The 21,184-nt window shown below is 28.7% G+C and overlaps 1 long non-coding RNA gene across 3 annotated transcripts in view; it reads right to left on the reverse strand.

Annotated features, from left to right (window-relative positions):
- Positions 1–279: 279 nt before the first annotated feature.
- The window catches only part of LOC143231740 (uncharacterized), a 293,239-nt gene continuing 272,334 nt past the window's right edge, over positions 280–21,184 (reverse strand). Inside the window, exons 2-5 of one of the 3 annotated variants that reach the window (XR_013017145.1) lie at positions 20,000–20,072; positions 14,194–14,259; positions 12,894–12,950; positions 280–5,563 (exon numbers count right to left, since the gene is read on the reverse strand). This is a non-coding gene — a long non-coding RNA (uncharacterized LOC143231740). Of the gene's footprint in view, positions 5,564–12,893; positions 12,951–14,193; positions 14,260–19,457; positions 19,501–19,999; positions 20,073–21,184 lie in introns of those variants that run through there. The other 2 variants (XR_013017146.1, XR_013017147.1) reach the window with 2 other exon arrangements.

Genomic DNA, 21,184 nt, shown 5'->3' on the forward strand with positions numbered 1-21,184 from the left:
CATTATAAGCAGAAGTATCAAATGAGAGGAACATCTTGATAGTGTGTCATAAAAATTGTCTTCTTATTTTAGTTGTTAAAAACAAACAGTAATAAAGGCTGTAGATTATATTCATCACGTTTTTATGACCTACAAATGAAATGATGTCTTGACAAAAGTACTTAAGGGAGAAGTATATGTATCTAGAGTTGCATAGTAAATGTTACTACAAAGAACTGTGACTATACAGCAATATCTGTAAGTCAAACACAGCCTGTAATAAAAACAATCTACAAAAAACATTTTTTGGAAACTGTGTACTAGTCATTCTGTTAACAACTGCATTATTATTTCTTAACTTAAGAAAAAAACAACCAACATGTCATTGAAGTATGCTTGTTTGTTATTGGATAAAACAATATAGTTTAATATAATATAGTACTGGTTAATACATACAAATTACTGTTTAAAACATTAAAAATAAACACCAGCTAACAAACCAACACTAAGTATACAATTAACTTTTAATGCATTCTATCCATTCATCCATCCAATATTTTCAGAAACCAAAACAAATAATAAATATACTGTGCATATAAATGTATAAATATAGCTCTATATACAACTCAAGCAAAAAAATGGTATTATTAAATTGGATCAATTTACCAAAAATTTATAAACTGATTTTATGGAAATTGTTTGGTTTGCACAAAAAAGGCACTTGAAAACTATCTCCCAAAACTCAGCAACAAAGGTATGGACAGATAGTTACAATAAACTATTTTGTGGAAAAAAAAAATGTACCCCACAAACAAACAAAAACATACAACGTACTATGCAGATAAATATCTTTCTTAGTTACTAAACAAAAAAACATTCCACAAAACTTGATTTCTTCAAACTGAAAAAAGTCAACATCTAACACAACCAGAAAAATAAGTATGTTATACAGTTTCTTTGTAGCAGTTATAAGTTTAAAATGATTAAAAAAATATTTTCCAAACACACACACACACACACAAAAACAGTTCTGACTCGTTTTATTTGAAATCTACTTATAAATATTATGTTTTAAAGTTAGTTTCTCTGATAAATTTTTATTATTTACACAAAAGCAAAAGCATGACAATATTATCAAATTTTATAACCTTTTAACTAGTGTTAAAATCCCAATTCAGTTAAATGGTTTTAGCTGTTTCCAGAACTGTAAAACTAAACATAAAGAAGCACTTCATACTTCAAAACGTCAAAGCAATATACACATATTTACACTAATTATTCATGTCCACAGTAACAAACTATTCTGAAAATAAAATTGCCTATGGTCAAAACAAAGTAATATAAAAGGCTGGGACAAGAAACAACTATATGGTGAAGATTCAAGAGTGAGCAGTTTGAATCATGAAGCAACCACTGAAGTTCAACCTGACAAAATGTATTGTAAACAACTACGAGTTTTTGTGAAAACATTTAAGAAACACAGGGGCTGATACCTTACAGAAATTTTCACCCTTCATGATGGTTATCAGCTTACAAATATTTTGAACCCTTTAGACAACTGATGGTCACAGAAAATTTTAACCTTTATCACTAATCTCTGTAACTGTTGAAGGCCTGTGCAAGGGAACTTGCACTATCATTATCATATTCTTTTATATTAGTTAAAGGCCACTCTGACTTTTTTTCACAACAAAAACAAAACATGAAAGTTTTTTACTCACTATCTAAACATGACTATCTTTTGTTAGAATTTTATATTGTACCTTTTTATTTGTCTGAATCTCTTGAGTATCTAATATGATTCACAATTTTATATTGTACCTTTTCATTTGTCTGAATCTCTTGAGTATCTAATATGATTCACAATTTTATATTGTACCTTTTTTTCATTTGTCTGAATCTCTTGAGTATCTAATATGATTCACAATAGGTATTCCATGAATTAAAAAAACAACAACATGATGTAGTACTATACTTGTACTAACATAAATTAAATCACGAGTACTAAGTCTTCTGTTTACAATCAGTAACAGGAGTAATGTTACAAAAATTCTTCTTCATTAACAAATGTTTACTAGTAGTTCTAGTGCTGTAAACATCTACAAGTTTGGGACCTTCAAAACTGGTATTTCTATTTCATGTAACAAACAAATTAAACAAACAGAAGCAGAAACAGTATAGTGCTAGAGAGAAAAAAAAACCCTTAATGTTTAATTACATCTCTCCCATGAGCAGTCAAATTTATAAATGAAAGAGCATGAATGATATATAAAAAAAGCAACACTTAATGACTGTAATTATGAAAAAAATTGGATCTTAACATATTTTCATGAAGTATGTATTATTCACACAAACAAAGTAAATTATATTATCTTATTATTAAATGCACTTGACTATTCCACTGAAACCTCTTTGTAAATGAAAAGTATTTAACTACACCATCTACCAGATTGTGGGGTTTATTTAATGTAAAGTACAAAAACTGTTGAAAATTATACCCCATAATAACCTGATGATGTACATTCATTATGAGCCTAAAATGTACAGTACAACATAGCTAATAATTATTTTATCTAATTAGTCAATTACAATTCAACCAGTAGCATACTTACATGACAAGTAAAACGCACAATTTTAAATGTTTCATAAAAGTTAAGCACAACTAACTTCTTTCAGTGTCAAATTATTAGAGAAACGTGTCAAACATAATTCCCATTTTTAAAAATCTTTAACAGTTCTTTTGTAGACTATCCTACCAAACATTTCTTACAAACATGAGATGTGTGAGATTTATTTCAAAATAAACTGAACACTGACTTTCAGATACGCAGCATGTAAAGGTGTTTAATATTAAGTAAAAATCAGCTCTAAGTGTCTGATGTAAGTAGAGGATGAAAAGTCTGTTTATACAAATTATACTATTTTGTAATATTACTACAGACATATTTGTTTTGTATATATAACAAACAAACTGAACAACCAGCTATAACTGTCTGATGTAAGTAGAGGATGAAAAGTCTGTTTATACAAATTATACTACTGTGTAATATTACTACAGACATATTTGTTTTGTATATGTAACAAATAAACTGAATTATTCTATAGTAGTAACATCATATGCTCTTCTGCATTAGTTTGGTAAACAACTTTGTCAAATTATTTAGCACCACAAAACAGTCACCTTATAGCAACATCAAGGTACAGCACAGTGACAATCATTCAGCCACTTTTTCATGGTTGTAGTACTGTTTGTTTGTTTTTAGTATCTCCCACTATATTAGAGTATTACCATATTAGCAGGGTAACAATCACAATTTGTTTTCATTGTCATAGTACTGTGTTTTTCTAGTGTCTGCCATTAGGTTGCAGCAGTTGTGGTAAAGTAACAATCATTCAGCCATTTTTGGATTATTATAACACAATGTATTATTATGTTACAGCATACCAGTCAACTATACCTAAATTATTGTACATAATACTAACTGTTCTCTCCTGTATTATCTGCTCACCATTTTACTTCACCACATATCAGGTTGGCAATTTTACTTTCTATCCACATGATGATGTTTATTCCAGTAATAACTGGGACAACACTTGAAAAACTGTATTAAGTACCATTCTAAAAATCTCATAAAGGCCCTTGGTGTTTGTTTTGAAAACACATCTTAACAGATATTGTTTATACAGATGACTCTCTTAACACAACTATATCAGTGTGTTGAATCATAAAGAAGACAGTTTAGATCTATCACAGCTGCTATTTATTATACTATGAGGTTTGTTTATATTCTAATATCTGTACGTAACTTTACAATTAGTTGTTAAGTTATATTCAGAAAACACAAGGAATTCAGTTGTGTCACAACAACAGTTTATTAGATGATGCAAGTTCATTATCTACTATCTATATATTACCTTGAGACCAAACAGTTATGAGCTAGCTATTAAATCAAATGGAAAATTAGAAGAGAACTATAACACTGACCCGTGTTTAATGTCTTTCTCTTTTATTATTTGTGTTATGATCACAATTTAATTATAATATCAAACTTCCCTCAGAATCACACACTTTCCCTATTCTGTAACACAATAAATAGGCTAAACAAAAAGTGATTTAAAACTGAGAAATAAAGCAACATATGGGTCAAATAATTTTAATAATTTAGTGTCATAAACGTTTTTGTCTCTCACAAAAGTTTATAACTATATAGCCAAACAATCAAAAACTGGTCAACACATTTTGTTAGAAATAAGTAGAAAGTGCACTTCTTGGCCTTATTTCCCATTATGGCAGACATTAATATAGTAAGCTCTGCTCTAGAACTGTCCATTTTTAACAAAACTGTGGTAATGATAAGAATCTTTATATTTTATTAACGTTAATTGAAAGCCTGGTTCAGTCACTTCTCAGAATAATTGATATCAATGTTCTGGACACTGAACAGTCACATGTTACTAATTCATTAAACACACAAAAAACTGAATGGATACTTTCCATCAAGCCAGTATTTATAGGAAACCAAAATACGTAACAAAGGGAAGAATGAAGTACAATTATACTAATCACTGTTTGATGTTAACTGTCTGAGCTGTTTTAGGACGGTTTCTACCAACTTCTTGTCTGTTTCTCTCACCTTTAAGGGAGTAAAGAACATTAATTCACACTAAAAGTATGGATTGGTCAAATTAATAATATTTTAAAAAATTAGTAAATTATATTATTAACATTGTACAAATCCTTTTCATTCACAAGCCTGAACAAGACCTACCTAAAAAAAAATAAGACTCTTTAAAAAATGTTGCATTATCTGAAACTTGTATTTTTTAGCAATAATTTTATTTCTAAAACAACTTGAAAGGTGGTTGTACACTTTTCACAAATAAATAAACATTACAATTGGTTCAAAAGCATGCATTATAAAATATAAAGTGTAAACACAACATTGTAAAGTAAAAAACAAAAAAAAACTTTTTATCTTTATAACACAAATTCATCAATCAATCAATTCTTTTATAAGTCTGCACACACACACACATTTGCCCTAAACAATGTTTTAGGTAACACTGCATAACAAATCATTTGCTACTAGAGAAAACTCAAGTGATTCTTGGTAATTAAAGAGTTTTGGTTTCAGATATGTGATCAGAATTTGTCCATCACCTCTAGATTTTAAGATACTGTAGTATCTCACTACTTTATCAACAATATGTGTAATACCATATAATCAGCTCAGTTCAATAGGTTTATACTGTGAAATTAAGTTTACAGAGAAAGTTTAATGAATAAAAAAAATAATTTTTGATAACTTCAAACAGTAACTGTATTGTATTGGTGTAAAACTCCATATATATTGTTTATATGTGCTACTTGTTCTTGATAAAATTATAATGACTTGAACCAATTTTGCTTCATTCCCATGTTCACCTTTTCTGCCCAGGAATATTTGAGGAGTCCCTCAACTGAGCTTAAAATGGGCAGAGTGATACACCTCTCTCTCAACTGCTTTTCACTCACTCACTCAGTTGGTTACTTTGTCTGGCTCTGCCCACACTCAAAACAAAGTCCATCTTCCTCACATCATAGCTGTGATATAATCAAATAAAATCAAAATTTTGTTTTTAAAATATTTTAAACTAGTTCTCTAAACATAATTCTTTTATACTTTTTGGATAATTATTTGATGTACTGACTGCTTTCACTTCAAGTCCACAAAAACCACCTAAACAGTTTATGCTACATTTGTGTTGTACAGTTTCCAAATCTGGCTTCACACAGTGGCTAAATAAAAGAAGAGCAATTGTGTCATTGACAATTTCAGTGATACAGTGTGAGCTCAAAGATCATCTAACTAACTGTGATTTTTGCATTAATATTTCTGGATATTCAGACAAAACTAAACAATACACCAAATATCCAGAGATTGCATCTGTGATGAAACCAGTACCTCATGGAGATGATTTTCTTGTGTCACATCCAGCAGCAAAGTGGGAAATAAAAGTTATACTGCAAAAAAGACAATGAATCATCTTTACTTCCTTCATTTAATAATTTTACCCCTGTGGCATCTCAGCATAAACTGCCTCATCTGATCACACAAGATGAGCTAAATGATCAGATTTGTGACTTGTTTTATACTGAAACAGCATGAGGAACTTTCATTTACAGCAATGAAATTTATCATAAAAGTCTTGCTTCTCATGCAAGATACTTTGTGTTTCTGTACAAATGTTGATACACTAATTGAAGAATCAAGTACTGAATATACTCTCAAGAAAGAAAACATGTTACCAATTCATCTAAAGTTAGTGTGAAAACTGTGCTTTTCCATAATGGGAACACTAAGCCATTGGTTCCTGTTATTAATGCTGTGAACATAGTAGAACATGCAGCTTATTCCTGAAGCAATCAAATATCCACTACTGCTAAGTCTATAAAGTGAGTACACCAAACACTGTAGCTTTTTGTCTGTCTGGGATAGCCGATATCATAAAATTCATTTAAAAAAAAAGGAAAGACCAGTGAGAGAATTATGTTCCAGGAAAACAGAAAGTTGAGTTCCAACTTTCAGTGAATCATCAAGATATGTTTCTTCCATCACTCCATCTGTCTTATAAGTTTCAAAAAGTTAGTGAAGTGAAAACTAAAAGGTGGTATCTTTGTTGGGCCACAGATTTGGGAAGTGCTGATGAATAAAGTACAACTCAAAGCTGACAGTTAAAACCATATATAACTTCTATTATAAAGAAGCTTACACATAGAACAGCCTTAAATATAAAATTTTCAAAACTACTTACAGATCAACCTATACAAAATATATACTTCATGATATTCCTACAAGTACCTATATTCTTAGTTATGCCAACTAACAAGACATGCTTTAACAGATATGAAGTGTTCTTTCATCATAAAAAGCCTAGACACCTAGTTATCATAAAAAAAAAGTTAAGGAAAACTATCGTATTTATATGCAAGAAAGTATCAATTAATTGTGCAAATTTCTGGTAAGCACTGTTAAATATATGAATAAACAAACATTCTGAATCTAAGTGGTTTTCTATCAAATGAAACTAGTTATAGCTAAATTAACTAACACAATCATGATCATTAACTTCAAAATGTAAAACAGAATTTTAGTTAAAAACATTATACCATAAATTTAAGATTTTATTTCTATCTACCTAAGAAAAATAATATATTGATAATATTTATCTACTTTGTATTCAATGTTTTATTACTCTCACATTACACGTGGAGATGAAAATCTAAAAATGTTTATTTAATTTGAAGCATTGGAACCTATCATCTTGTGAATATGTGCAAATTGTATGCATGTATGATTAACTGACTATACAACAGACATTCAACTATTATTAAACTCTCGACAGTTAAAATTGATTCATTAATAATAATGGTATTAATACAGAGAATTCTCAAGTTATGTTTAATATATTACTATGATAAAAATCATCTATGGAGAGAAATTTTTGGTAATAAAATCTACAACTGTTTCCAACATCTGATCAAAACAAAAACCTATATAGTTCAAATAAAAATAAAAGGAGTAATGAATATTATGTACGTCTAACATACCACCATACTTATGATGATTAGAAGGTACTGACTGATTCATCTGTCATGGTACCCTCAATGCAAGCAAATTTTTTGCTATAATCTAAAACACAAGATTCAGCTAGCTTAGAAGGTTTAGTTTTGCTCTAAACACATATCTTAAGATAACAATGCAAAATAATCCTCATAAACAAATATATATATATCAAACAATTTAACTGATATTAAAAATAAACTAACATTAAAGAAAGAAAAAATAAAACATTACTTTATTCACAGTCTACAACTATTTATCATCTTACCTTCATTCTTTCTAAATTTGTATTTACACCTGTCAAAGGCTAGTTGAGAAACTAAATAAGACTTAACTTTTAATTTAAAAAATGAAACTTGACATCTTGCAGGACTTAAGGACAACATATAACTAGGTAACTAAACATACAACTTTCGTCTTGGAGTAAGACACCAATAGTATCAGGTATCTTAAGGACAACATATGACTAGGTAACTAAACATACAACTTTCATCAATAGTATCAGGTATCTTAAGGACAACATATGACTAGGTAACTAAACATACAACTTTCATCAATAGTATCAGGTATCTTAAGGACAACATATGACTAGGTAGCTAAACATACAACTTTCATCAATAGTATCAGGTATCTTTAGGACAACATATGACTAGGTAACTAAACATACAACTTTCATCAATAGTATCAGGTTTCTTAAGGACAACATGTAACTAGGTAACTAAACATACAACTTTCATCAATAGTATCAGGTATCTTAAGGACAACATATAACTAGGTAACTAAACATACAACTTTCATCAATAGTATCAGGTATCTTAAGGACAACATATGACTAGGTAACTAAACATACAACTTTCATCAATAGTATCAGGTTTCTTAAGGACAACATGTAACTAGGTAACTAAACATACAACTTTCATCAATAGTATCAGGTATCTTAAGGACAACATATAACTAGGTAACTAAACATACAACCTTCATCAATAGTATCAGGTATCTTAAGGACAACATATAACTAGGTAACTAAACATACAACTTTCATCAATAGTATCAGGTATCTTAAGGACAACATATGACTAGGTAACTAAACATACAACTTTCATCAATAGTATCAGGTATCTTAAGGACAACATATAACTAGGTAACTAAACATACAACTTTCATCAATAGTATCAGGTATCTTAAGGACAACATATGACTAGGTAACTAAACATACAACTTTCATCAATAGTATCAGGTATCTTAAGGACAACATATAACTAGGTAACTAAACATACAACTTTCATCAATAGTATCAGGTATCTTAAGGACAACATATGACTAGGTAGCTAAACATACAACTTTCATCAATAGTATCAGGTATCTTAAGTACAACATATAACTAGGTAACTAAACATACAACTTTCATCAATAGTATCAGGTATCTTAAGTACAACATATAACTAGGTAACTAAACATACAACTTTCATCAATAGTATCAGGTATCTTAAGGACAACATATGACTAGGTAACTAAACATACAACTTTCATCAATAGTATCAGGTATCTTAAGGACAACATATAACTAGGTAACTAAACATACAACTTTCATCAATAGTATCAGGTATCTTAAGGACAACATATGACTAGGTAACTAAACATACAACTTTCATCAATAGTATCAGGTATCTTAAGGACAACATATGACTAGGTAACTAAACATACAACTTTCATCAATAGTATCAGGTATCTTAAGGACAACATATAACTAGGTAACTAAACATACAACTTTCATCAATAGTATCAGGTATCTTAAGGACAACATATGACTAGGTAACTAAACATACAACTTTCATCAATAGTATCAGGTATCTTAAGGACAACATATAACTAGGTAACTAAACATACAACTTTCATCAATAGTATCAGGTATCTTAAGGACAACATATAACTAGGTAACTAAACATACAACTTTCATCAATAGTATCAGGTATCTTAAGGACAACATATGACTAGGTAACTAAACATACAACTTTCATCAATAGTATCAGGTATCTTAAGGACAACATATAACTAGGTAACTAAACATACAACTTTCATCAATAGTATCAGGTTTCTTAAGGACAACTTACTAGGTAACTAAACATACAACATAAATAGTACTAGGTAACTAGGTAACTAACATACAACTTTCATCAATAGTATCAGGTATCTTAAGGACAACATACAACTAGGTAACTAAACATACAACTTTCATCAATAGTATCAGGTATCTTAAGGACAACATATGACTAGGTAACTAAACATACAACTTTCATCAATAGTATCAGGTTTCTTAAGGACAACATATGACTAGGTAACTAAACATACAACTTTCATCAATAGTATCAGGTATCTTAAGGACAACATATAACTAGGTAACTAAACATACAACTTTCATCAATAGTATCAGGTATCTTAAGGACAACATATGACTAGGTAACTAAACATACAACTTTCATCAATAGTATCAGGTTTCTTAAGGACAACATATAACTAGGTAACTAAACATACAACTTTCATCAATAGTATCAGGTATCTTAAGGACAACATATGACTAGGTAACTAAACATACAACTTTCATCAATAGTATCAGGTATCTTAAGGACAACATATGACTAGGTAACTAAACATACAACTTTCATCAATAGTATCAGGTTTCTTAAGGACAACATATAACTAGGTAACTAAACATACAACTTTCATAAGGACAACATATAACTAGTATCACTTTATCAATAGTATCAAGGACAACATATGACTAGGTAACTAAACATACAACTTTCATCAATAGTATCAGGTATCTTAAGGACAACATATGACTAGGTAACTAAACATACAACTTTCATCAATAGTATCAGGTATCTTAAGGACAACATATGACTAGGTAACTAAACATACAACTTTCATCAATAGTATCAGGTATCTTAAGGACAACATATGACTAGGTAACTAAACATACAACTTTCATCAATAGTATCAGGTATCTTAAGGACAACATATAACTAGGTAACTAAACATACAACTTTCATAAATAGTATCAGGTATCTTAAGGACAACATATAACTAGGTAACTACACATACAACTTTCATCAATGGTATCAGGTATCTTAAGGACAACATATAACTAGGTAACTAAACATACAACTTTCATCAATAGTGTCAGGTTTCTTAAGAACATATGACTAGGTAACTAAACATACAACTTTCATCAATAGTATCAGGTATCTTAAGGACAACATATAACTAGGTAACTAAACATACAACTTTCATCAATAGTATCAGGTATCTTAAGGACAACATATGACTAGGTAACTAAACATACAACTTTCATCAATAGTATCAGGTATCTTAAGGACAACATATAACTAGGTAACTAAACATACAACTTTCATCAATAGTATCAGGTATCTTAAGGACAACATATAACTAGGTAACTAAACATACAACTTTCATCAATGGTATCAGGTATCTTAAGGACAACATATGACTAGGTAACTAAACATACAACTTTCATCAATGGTATCAGGTATCTTAAGGACAACATATAACTAGGTAACTAAACATACAACTTTCATCAATGGTATCAGGTATCTTAAGGACAACATATGACTAGGTAACTAAACATACAACTTTCATCAATGGTATCAGGTATCTTAAGGACAACATATAACTAGGTAACTAAACATACAACTTTCATCAATAGTATCAGGTATCTTAAGGACAACATATGACTAGGTAACTAAACATACAACTTTCATCAATAGTATCAGGTATCTTAAGTACAACATATAACTAGGTAACTAAACATACAACTTTCATCAATAGTATCAGGTATCTTAAGGACAACATATAACTAGGTAACTAAACATACAACTTTCATCAATAGTATCAGGTATCTTAAGGACAACATATGACTAGGTAACTAAACATACAACTTTCATCAATAGTATCAGGTATCTTAAGGACAACATATAACTAGGTAACTAAACATACAACTTTCATCAATAGTATCAGGTATCTTAAGGACAACATATGACTAGGTAACTAAACATACAACTTTCATCAATAGTATCAGGTATCTTAAGGACAACATATAACTAGGTAACTAAACATACAACTTTCATCAATAGTATCAGGTATCTTAAGGACAACATATAACTAGGTAACTAAACATACAACTTTCATCAATAGTATCAGGTATCTTAAGGACAACATATGACTAGGTAACTAAACATACAACTTTCATCAATAGTATCAGGTATCTTAAGGACAACATATGACTAGGTAACTAAACATACAACTTTCATCAATAGTATCAGGTATCTTAAGGACAACATATAACTAGGTAACTAAACATACAACTTTCATCAATAGTATCAGGTATCTTAAGGACAACATATGACTAGGTAACTAAACATAACCCTTTCATCAATAGATTCAGGTTTCTTAAGGACAACATATGACTAGGTAACTAAACATACAACTTTCATCAATAGTATCAGGTATTTTAAGGACAACATATAACTAGGTAACTAAACATACAACTTTCATCAATAGTACCAGGTATCTTAAGGACAACATATGACTAGGTAACTAAACATACAACTTTCATCAATAGTGTCAGGTATCTTAGGGACAACATATAACTAGGTAACTAAACATACAACTTTCATCAATAGTATCAGGTTTCTTAAGGACAACATGTAACTAGGTAACTAAACATACAACTTTCATAAATAGTATCAGGTATCTTAAGGACAACATATAACTAGGTAACTACACATACAACTTTCATCAATGGTATCAGGTATCTTAAGGACAACATACAACTAGGTAACTAAACATACAACTTTCATCAATGGTGTCAGGTTTCTTAAGGACAACATATAACTAGGTAACTAAACATACAACTTTCATCAATGGTATCAGGTATCTTAAGGACAACATATGACTAGGTAACTAAACATACAACTTTCATCAATAGTATCAAGTATCTTAAGGACAACATATGACTAGGTAACTAAACATACAACTTTCGTCAATAGTATCAGGTATCTTAAGGACAACATATGACTAGGTAACTAAACATACAACTTTTAAGGTGGCTATATGTTTTCTTTTTCCTTTTTTAAAAATGAAAACATGTATAATAATTATTGGAAAGAATTTAACAATTTATAATAAAGCAGTATAATAGTGACTTTTAAAATTAACTTTGATTACTTATATGTTCCACTTACTTTTCAAGCAGAACTACAGCAACTTGTGAGTTTACCCTTAAGCACTTACTATTTTCTTGTCCATAGTAATGAAAGTAGGTTGGCCAGTCCCATGTCATGAAAAGGTCTAGAAGTTATAAGAAAATATAACAACAAAAATTCTGCAAAAGAAATTCCAGTGCACCAAAAGAAAGTAAACTGCTATACGTAAATTAACTAACAAAAATTACAAGGAGGAATTGTACACAATAAGTCAGAAAGTAATAATAAGAAATGAGTTTCAATGAGACTGATGGACTCTGTGACTAAACTAAAATAATTGGAAGATGTGATATCGAAAAATATATGGAACTATTTTACATAGTAAAGTTTCCACAGTTAAAACATCTTTTAATTATGTTTGTTTGTTTGTTTTTGAATTTCATGCAATGCTACACGAGGGCTATCTGCACTAGCTATCCCTAATTTAGAAGTGTAAAACTAGACAGAAGTCAGCTAGCTATCCCTAATTTAACAGTGTAAGACTGGAGGGAAGTCAGCTAGCTATCCGTAATTTAACAGTGTAAAACTAGACGGAAGTCAGCTAGCTATCCCTAATTTAACAGTGTAAGACTGGAGGGAAGTCAGCTAGCTATCCCTAATTTAACAGTGTAAGACTGGAGGGAAGTCAGCTAGCTATCCCTAATTTAACAGTGTAAAACTAGACGGAAGTCAGGTAGCTATCCCTAATTTAACAGTGTAAGACTGGAGTGAATTACGTACTTTACATTCACACTTAGACACAACTAGCTATCATCTGATCTTAACATTAGTAACAGAAGGTGTATTTAATGGCCTAAATATAAACATTGGGTGTAAAACATTATTGTAACAAAGGCTTAGTTGAAACACTACTCCACTGAAACTCTTAGTAACTTTTATCTTACTTTTGTCTATACCTCAGTGTTAATAAACAACTGAAAAAAATATAAATAAAATGCTATTTAACTTATCGTGGTGCAATAAGTGAGCCTAGGGTATTATTTGTTTTATAATTAAGCTTAAAAATGTACTGTGCAATAACTTACTCTAAGCTCAATAAAGACAAAATATCAATTCTAAATCTGAATAATTTCTGAATTAAATTGTTTTGTTCTATCGCCAAAGTTAACAAGAATAAAAAACAAACCAATATGTATATTAAACATTCACAACATAAATACCATAGTTGACCTAACAATATCAATTGGGAGTTTTGTTACAAAACAATGATATAAATAATAAACAAAGAAGCATGACACAAACTGTTTATTATATATATTAACACCAGAGGGACATTTAGAGTGTTCCTTCTACCATGCACACATTATATTCTTTAACACTGTAAATACCTGACACACATAAATCTTCTTATTTCCAAAGAATGCAACATGTAGATCTTCAATGTTTTCAGTTTACTAAAATGTTCAGTTAAAATAAAGTTATTTCAATTTTTAAGTCTATCTCATGCTACGTTTATCATTTTTATAAAGTACTTCATAACTTAATGTTTCATGAAAATTCAAAATCTTCCTATTAACAGTAAGCAGAGCCAATCTTTATACATATACTCAAAAGGTGTAACTTTTTTCTCTGTATTTCTATTGACTGATGGAACTTTTAAGTAAATAGGTCTATTCAGATACCAATAACTATTTTGAATCTATTCAATGTTACACAGTGTGGCTTTCAAATGCATCACTAAACTTTTGGAAAAGAAATAGCAATAACTAACATACTGAGCAAGAGCAAGAATTTAAACTGAACAAAATACACTATTCATTTCAAGCAGGCCAAACTAGCCTAACAATCCTTTGACTATTTATGTACATGTGAAACTGAATGAGTGTTTAAATCTTTATCAGTACAACATATAACCCAATCAAGGTGACATAAAATATCTGAACTGGATTGACTATTCTTTTTTAGGATAATAAAGAGCAATGATTAGTAGGGCACATTACAAGTACAGATGTTGATGTCATTTATGTCAATAATAACAGAAAACATTCCTGTCATGTTTAGATGTACATAAAAAAATGTGTGCATTACATGAAAGATGGCAGTGACAACAGTTAAAAAGATGTTAAAACAGTTTTCACAGAATAGAAAAATAAAAAGGAATGGGAATTACAGAAAATGATAATGTAAAGAAATATATAGGAAACAATACTAATATATGGGAAATAGAAAAATGAATTAAAATATAGGCGATATTAATATATAGGAAACAATACTAATACATGGGTAATAGAAAAATGAATAAAAATATAGGTGATATTAATATACAGGAAACAATACTAATATATGGGAAATAGAAAAATGAATAAAAATATAGGTGATATTAATATACAGGAAACAATACTAATATATGGGAAATAGAAAAATGAATTAAAATATAGGTGATATTAATATATAGGAAACAATACTAATACATGGGTAATAGAAAAATGAATAAAAATATAGGTGATATTAATATACAGGAAACAATACTAATATATGGGAAATAGAAAAATGAATAAAAATATAGGTGATATTAATATACAGGAAACAATACTAATATATGGGAAATAGAAAAATGAATAAAAATATAGGTGATATTAATATATAGGAAACAATACTAATATATGGGTAATAGAAAAATGAATAAAAATATAGGTGATATTAATATATAGGAAACAATACTAATATATGGGAAATAGATAAATGAATAAAAATATAGGTGATATTAATATATAGGAAACAATACTAATATATGGGTAATAGAAAAATGAATAAAAATATAGGTGATATTAATATATAGGAAACAATACTAATATATGGGAAATAGAAAAATGAATAAAAATATAGGTGATATTAATATATAGGAAACAATACTAATATATGGGAAATAGAAAAATGAATAAAAATATAGGTGATATTTATATATAGGAAACAATACTAATATATAGGTAATAGAAAAATGAATAAAAATATAGGTGATATTAATATATAGGAAACAATACTAATATATAGGTAATAGAAAAATGAATAAAAATATAGGTGATATTAATATATAGGAAACAATACTAATATATGGGTAATAGAAAAATGAATAAAAATATAGGTGATATTAATATACAGGAAACAATACTAATATATATGGAAATAGAAACAATACTAAAAAATGAATAAAATATAGGTGATATTAATATATAGGAAACAATACTAATATATGGGTAATAGAAAAATGAATAAAAATATAGGTGATATTAATATATAGGAAACAATACTAATATATGGGAAATAGAAAAATGAATAAAAATATAGGTGATATTAATATATAGGAAACAATACTAATATATGGGAAATAGAAAAATGAATATATAGGGATATTAATATACAGGATATTAAAACAATACTATATAAATAGAAAAATGAATAAAAATATAGGTGATATTAATATACAGGAAACAATACTAATATATGGGAAATAGAAAAATGAATAAAAATATAGGTGATATTAATATATAGATAACAATACTAATATATGGTGATATTAAAATAGAAACAATACTAATATATGGGAAATAGAAAAATGAAAAATATAGGTGATATTAATATATAGGAAACAATACTAATATATGGGAAATAGAAAAATGAATAAAAATATAGGTGATATTAATATATATAGGAAACAATACTAATATCACGGAAATAGAAACAATACTAATAAAATGAATGAAAAAATATAGGTGATATTAATATATAGATAACAATACTAATATATGGGAAATAGAAAAATGAATAAAAATATAGGTGATATTAATATATAGGAAACAATACTAATATATGGGAAATAGAAAAATGAATAAAAATATAGGTGATATTAATATATAGGAAACAATACTAATATATGGGAAATAGAAAAATGAATAAAATATAGGTGATATTAATATATAGGAAACAATACTAATATATGGGTAGAAAAATATAAAAAATGAATATACAAATATAGGTGATATAAAAAATAATAAATATAGGAAACAATAAATATATGTGAAAAGAAAAATGAATTAAAATATTGATATTAATTTTACAAAGAGATGAGATAAAGGTCATTAATTCTAGGACTGAGAATGATGTCATACTGTTATAGATTTTAACAGTGCTATCCAATAAACATCCTTAATTTCTCTCTAAAAGTGGAAAAGATTCACATATAACAATGAACAGTTATGTTGAAACTTGAGAAAAGTAAATAACCTTAAACAATATCAAACCTAATGAAGGGCAGTTGCTTGAAACACTAGTTAAATAATGTAACTGTTTTTGTCCTTTTTTTAACTTTAGGTGTTTATAAAAACATTATTTCTTTTGTGAAGTAAGAGATGATTCCATATACCAGCAGTGCTTCCTTGTACCTAGAAAAGCATGAGACCTGTACAAGTAAAACTTTATACAACCTTCCCTAACAATGGCTAGTGACCAATAAAAGCCAGCCTATTAACTTGAGAGACACATCCTCTAATACAAAGAAAAAAGCAATATGCAACAAAATTCACATAATACAAACTTGAAACTCCCTTGAGTTAAAAAAAGAGAAAACAGACCTCCATGATGGTCACTGAATATTTAAACTACTGTATATATATCAACCAGTCTCTGTACCAAAAAGACTAATGACTGATTTTCAGCCACGACCACTAAATAAATAGTTCTTTCAGATTTCCAAGAATATGGAAGCAGATTATTAGTCAAAACACGGGATAAAAAGTAATGAATAACTTGTATCTAGTAGTTAATAAAAAGTTCTCATTTCACAATCAGACTGAAATGACCATACAGGTTACTAACCATGACAGTTCATGAGCATCAGAACTATGGCATGAACTAGACAAATACAAAAACTTGTTCACCATTTACCATTCAGATAACTAGACTAGACTGATGTTTCAGGCAAGACTAACAAAAGAGGATTCTAAAGTATTCTAGAGATGTTTCTCAAGCAAATTAGAATGACCAAATACAAAGTTCATCAAAATAATTATAGCAGAAGTAAACAATCTGATTAACAATTACTTTGAAATTCTTTTAAAGCCTGTAGAAAGGTCTAGTGATTTAGTCAACAGAAAAAGTATAAAAAAAGAGAATGAAAGCAAATAACTTCATGAAGAAATCACAATTACAAGAATTACGTGACAAAATAAGTCACTCTCATTTGTAGCTGTGATAAGACATATAACTGGATTCCTCGAAGTTCAAGAGAGCAAAGTCAACAAAAAATGTATCAATCACAAATATATATGTGACATTTATAATCACAAGTACAAATGCCATAAATACACCGACGGATGTCACTGACAATGAATGTAAATCTCGTGTATATATTTGGTTCCCAGATATATAAAAAGTGTTCTTGACTGAAGCCAACAGGCAAAAAATTCCTGATTAAAATGCACACAGAAGCATTTAAATGACATAGTCTTAAGTACTCACATCAGAAACTCAATGATGAGTAGTGTTGATAAACAAAATAACACTGAAAGTCACGTGTTTATCTGATTAGAACAGCAGCATTTTAAAATTAATTTATATGCAAATTACTGAATTATGTACAAAATTAAACATCTTTACAATCCATGCATGTGAATCAAATTAACATAATAGTATATAATTTAATGTTTATGTTATCCAAGTTTTAATTCTTTGTTACAACAGAAACATTTAAAATGAATAGTTTGCTTGTCACATGATCCAAGTTATATAAAAAAAATCTCCAATTTAACAGAAACTGTCTGTAAACACATAAGCTCACAATGCACACAACTGTCTAGATGCCAATGTATTTTCACATGTCCTTTTGAGACATACAATATATGCAGTCTTAGAAATGAATCCATTGCAAAAGAGAAATAGATTTTACAGCCTTTTATGGGTGTTATGCCAATCTTCTATACATTGGAAACAAATTTATGATGTACAAGTAATTAGTTAACACAACTGTACAAAGCTGTTATAAAGAGCTCAGTTTACACTCCATTCCACCAACAGTTATTATGAAATTGGTGTACAGTTTTTGTACTGAAGTAACAGCCTGCAGTACTATTGTCTACAGCACTTACAGTGGTTTGTTACCTCAAAATGCTATAGTTAGAGACAGTTGAACTGTAATTAAATCTAATTTTTATATTTTAGTTGCTTATGTATAATTTATGTTTTAAAAATCCTATTTGAGTGATTTAATTGTTTTTATAAGCTTAACTTGTTACATGGATTGTGAAAGCTTTATAAACAAGATGGTATCTATAACAGCCTTTTTGGGCAACACATCTATGTGGGGAATTTGTCAAAATAACTTCTTCATAAAAGACCTATTGGTATCAGTTAACATATCAGAATAAATAGAGACAAAGAATTTTAAAGGAGAATTAAAAATAAACTATAAACGAAAAGATAAAGACGTTAAATTACAAATATGTGAAAAAGATGACTATACTAGTTAATTTCTATAAAGATGTAAAAGGTATGTACACATTTTTATTTGTTAATTTTATAAACATCTCCCTACACTCTCTGTTGATGATGATAAATAGAGTTAGTAATACGGTGCATAAAATAAAGTACAAACATTTACCTTAAAAAACAGCAACTGATGTTCATTTATGAGGTTCTAGAGGTTATGTAAATGAAATGTAAAAACTGTGAGGTAAAAAGTATTATTTTTATACTTTATGTAAAAATTACTTTGCATGTGAACTACTCAGAGTCCAAGTGTAAATAACTACATTAAATAATGAATTTTTATTAGAAAAATCCAAAAATATTTACAAAATAAAACTTTTGCTGAAACTACTTACTTTAATGAAAGTTTGTTATCAACTTTTAAGGAAATAATTTCATTAACTAGTTTCATTTTTGAAAGGCATTTCATGAGAGTTGCATACTTTTCTTCCTATGAGCATATATCATTCTACAAGGTTTAATGTCTTCCATAATGTAACTGTTAATTACATATCTATATACATAATGTATGCCTATGTTACATACATATACAATATTAATGACTATTCTACAGCAACCACATAAAATGTATTTAGTCCAAAAGCAATGTTTACATTACTTATAATATCTTTTAATATGAACTTAAATAGTACACTTTTGTAAAGGCTTACTAACCTGCCTAAGATCAGCAAGCACATCTGGAGTGTACCTTCTTCAAACCCTCTAACAGGTTCTGAATTAGCAAACACTATTGAAGACAAAAAAGAACTCAGTTTAGTTTATATCCATTAGTGAATAATTACTATCTGCATATGTTTTGAAGGCCTTAACATAAAATATTTGGATTGCCAACACAATTCAGTATAAAATGCTGTTTCGGTTTTGTCTTTGATCTGCTTAAACATAGTCCAGAAAACCAACATCCAAATGCAGTGGAGATTGTGTGATAAGTTTATCAAAATGTGTGGAATAAGATTGACCTCATTTTGTAGAAACTTACTACAATGAAAGAAGTATTTTCATAATAATGCATTATTATGGCCATCAAAACTGAACATGATTTACAATGAAATAGTTCCAAGGAAAGCAGGAAACCTGAAAATTGTTCTTAAAAAGATAAATTAACCCTTAAACAAATAATACTGTGTAAGAGTATTAAGTAATCTGATTATTTACAAAACTGAAAAATAAAGAACAAAACTACAATAAGAATTTCATCAATTAATCAACCACAAAATTAAATCTCATTAAAAAAAATACATTTCCTAATTGACCTAAAACTTTAAGAAGTTAATTATTCTTGGGTATCTTTGAAATTAGATTTTGATAAAAATGGTTTTATGTTTCAGATGTGGTTTAAATAAACAGTTTAAATTTTAAGGTAGTAACATTAAAGTTTGATGGTCCATAAGGTACAAATTTTCCAAACTCTTAAAATTTCTTGATTTGCATATATTTGCAAAAGCACTTTCAATTTTGTCCATAAATCATCCATAAAAAGATCATAGCATAATGTGTTTGCTAAATGACCAATCTCCATCTTCAGTCATTGCCTAATTCAACAGAAATACCTTTCTTGCAATATATGGAAAATAGTCAAGTAAAGAAACTGTTATTGTATTAAAGTCTATCTTTATACTGTGCTGTTTGTGTCCCCAGGAACCACAGTACTTACATTATACATACATTGTACCTCACTACTATAACAACTGAATAACACAAGCAAAACCAGGTTAATATATGTGATTCATCCTCACTGTCAAGCTGAATTCAGAGAAAGTACACCTTACTTAAAGAGATGGGACTAAATATTTGTCTACAGAAAACCATCCTTTCCTTTTCACTACCGTCTTACATTAT

Source organism: Tachypleus tridentatus, chromosome 11, assembly GCF_004210375.1.
Source record: "Tachypleus tridentatus isolate NWPU-2018 chromosome 11, ASM421037v1, whole genome shotgun sequence".
In the NCBI taxonomy this organism is placed as follows: domain Eukaryota; kingdom Metazoa; phylum Arthropoda; class Merostomata; order Xiphosura; family Limulidae; genus Tachypleus; species Tachypleus tridentatus.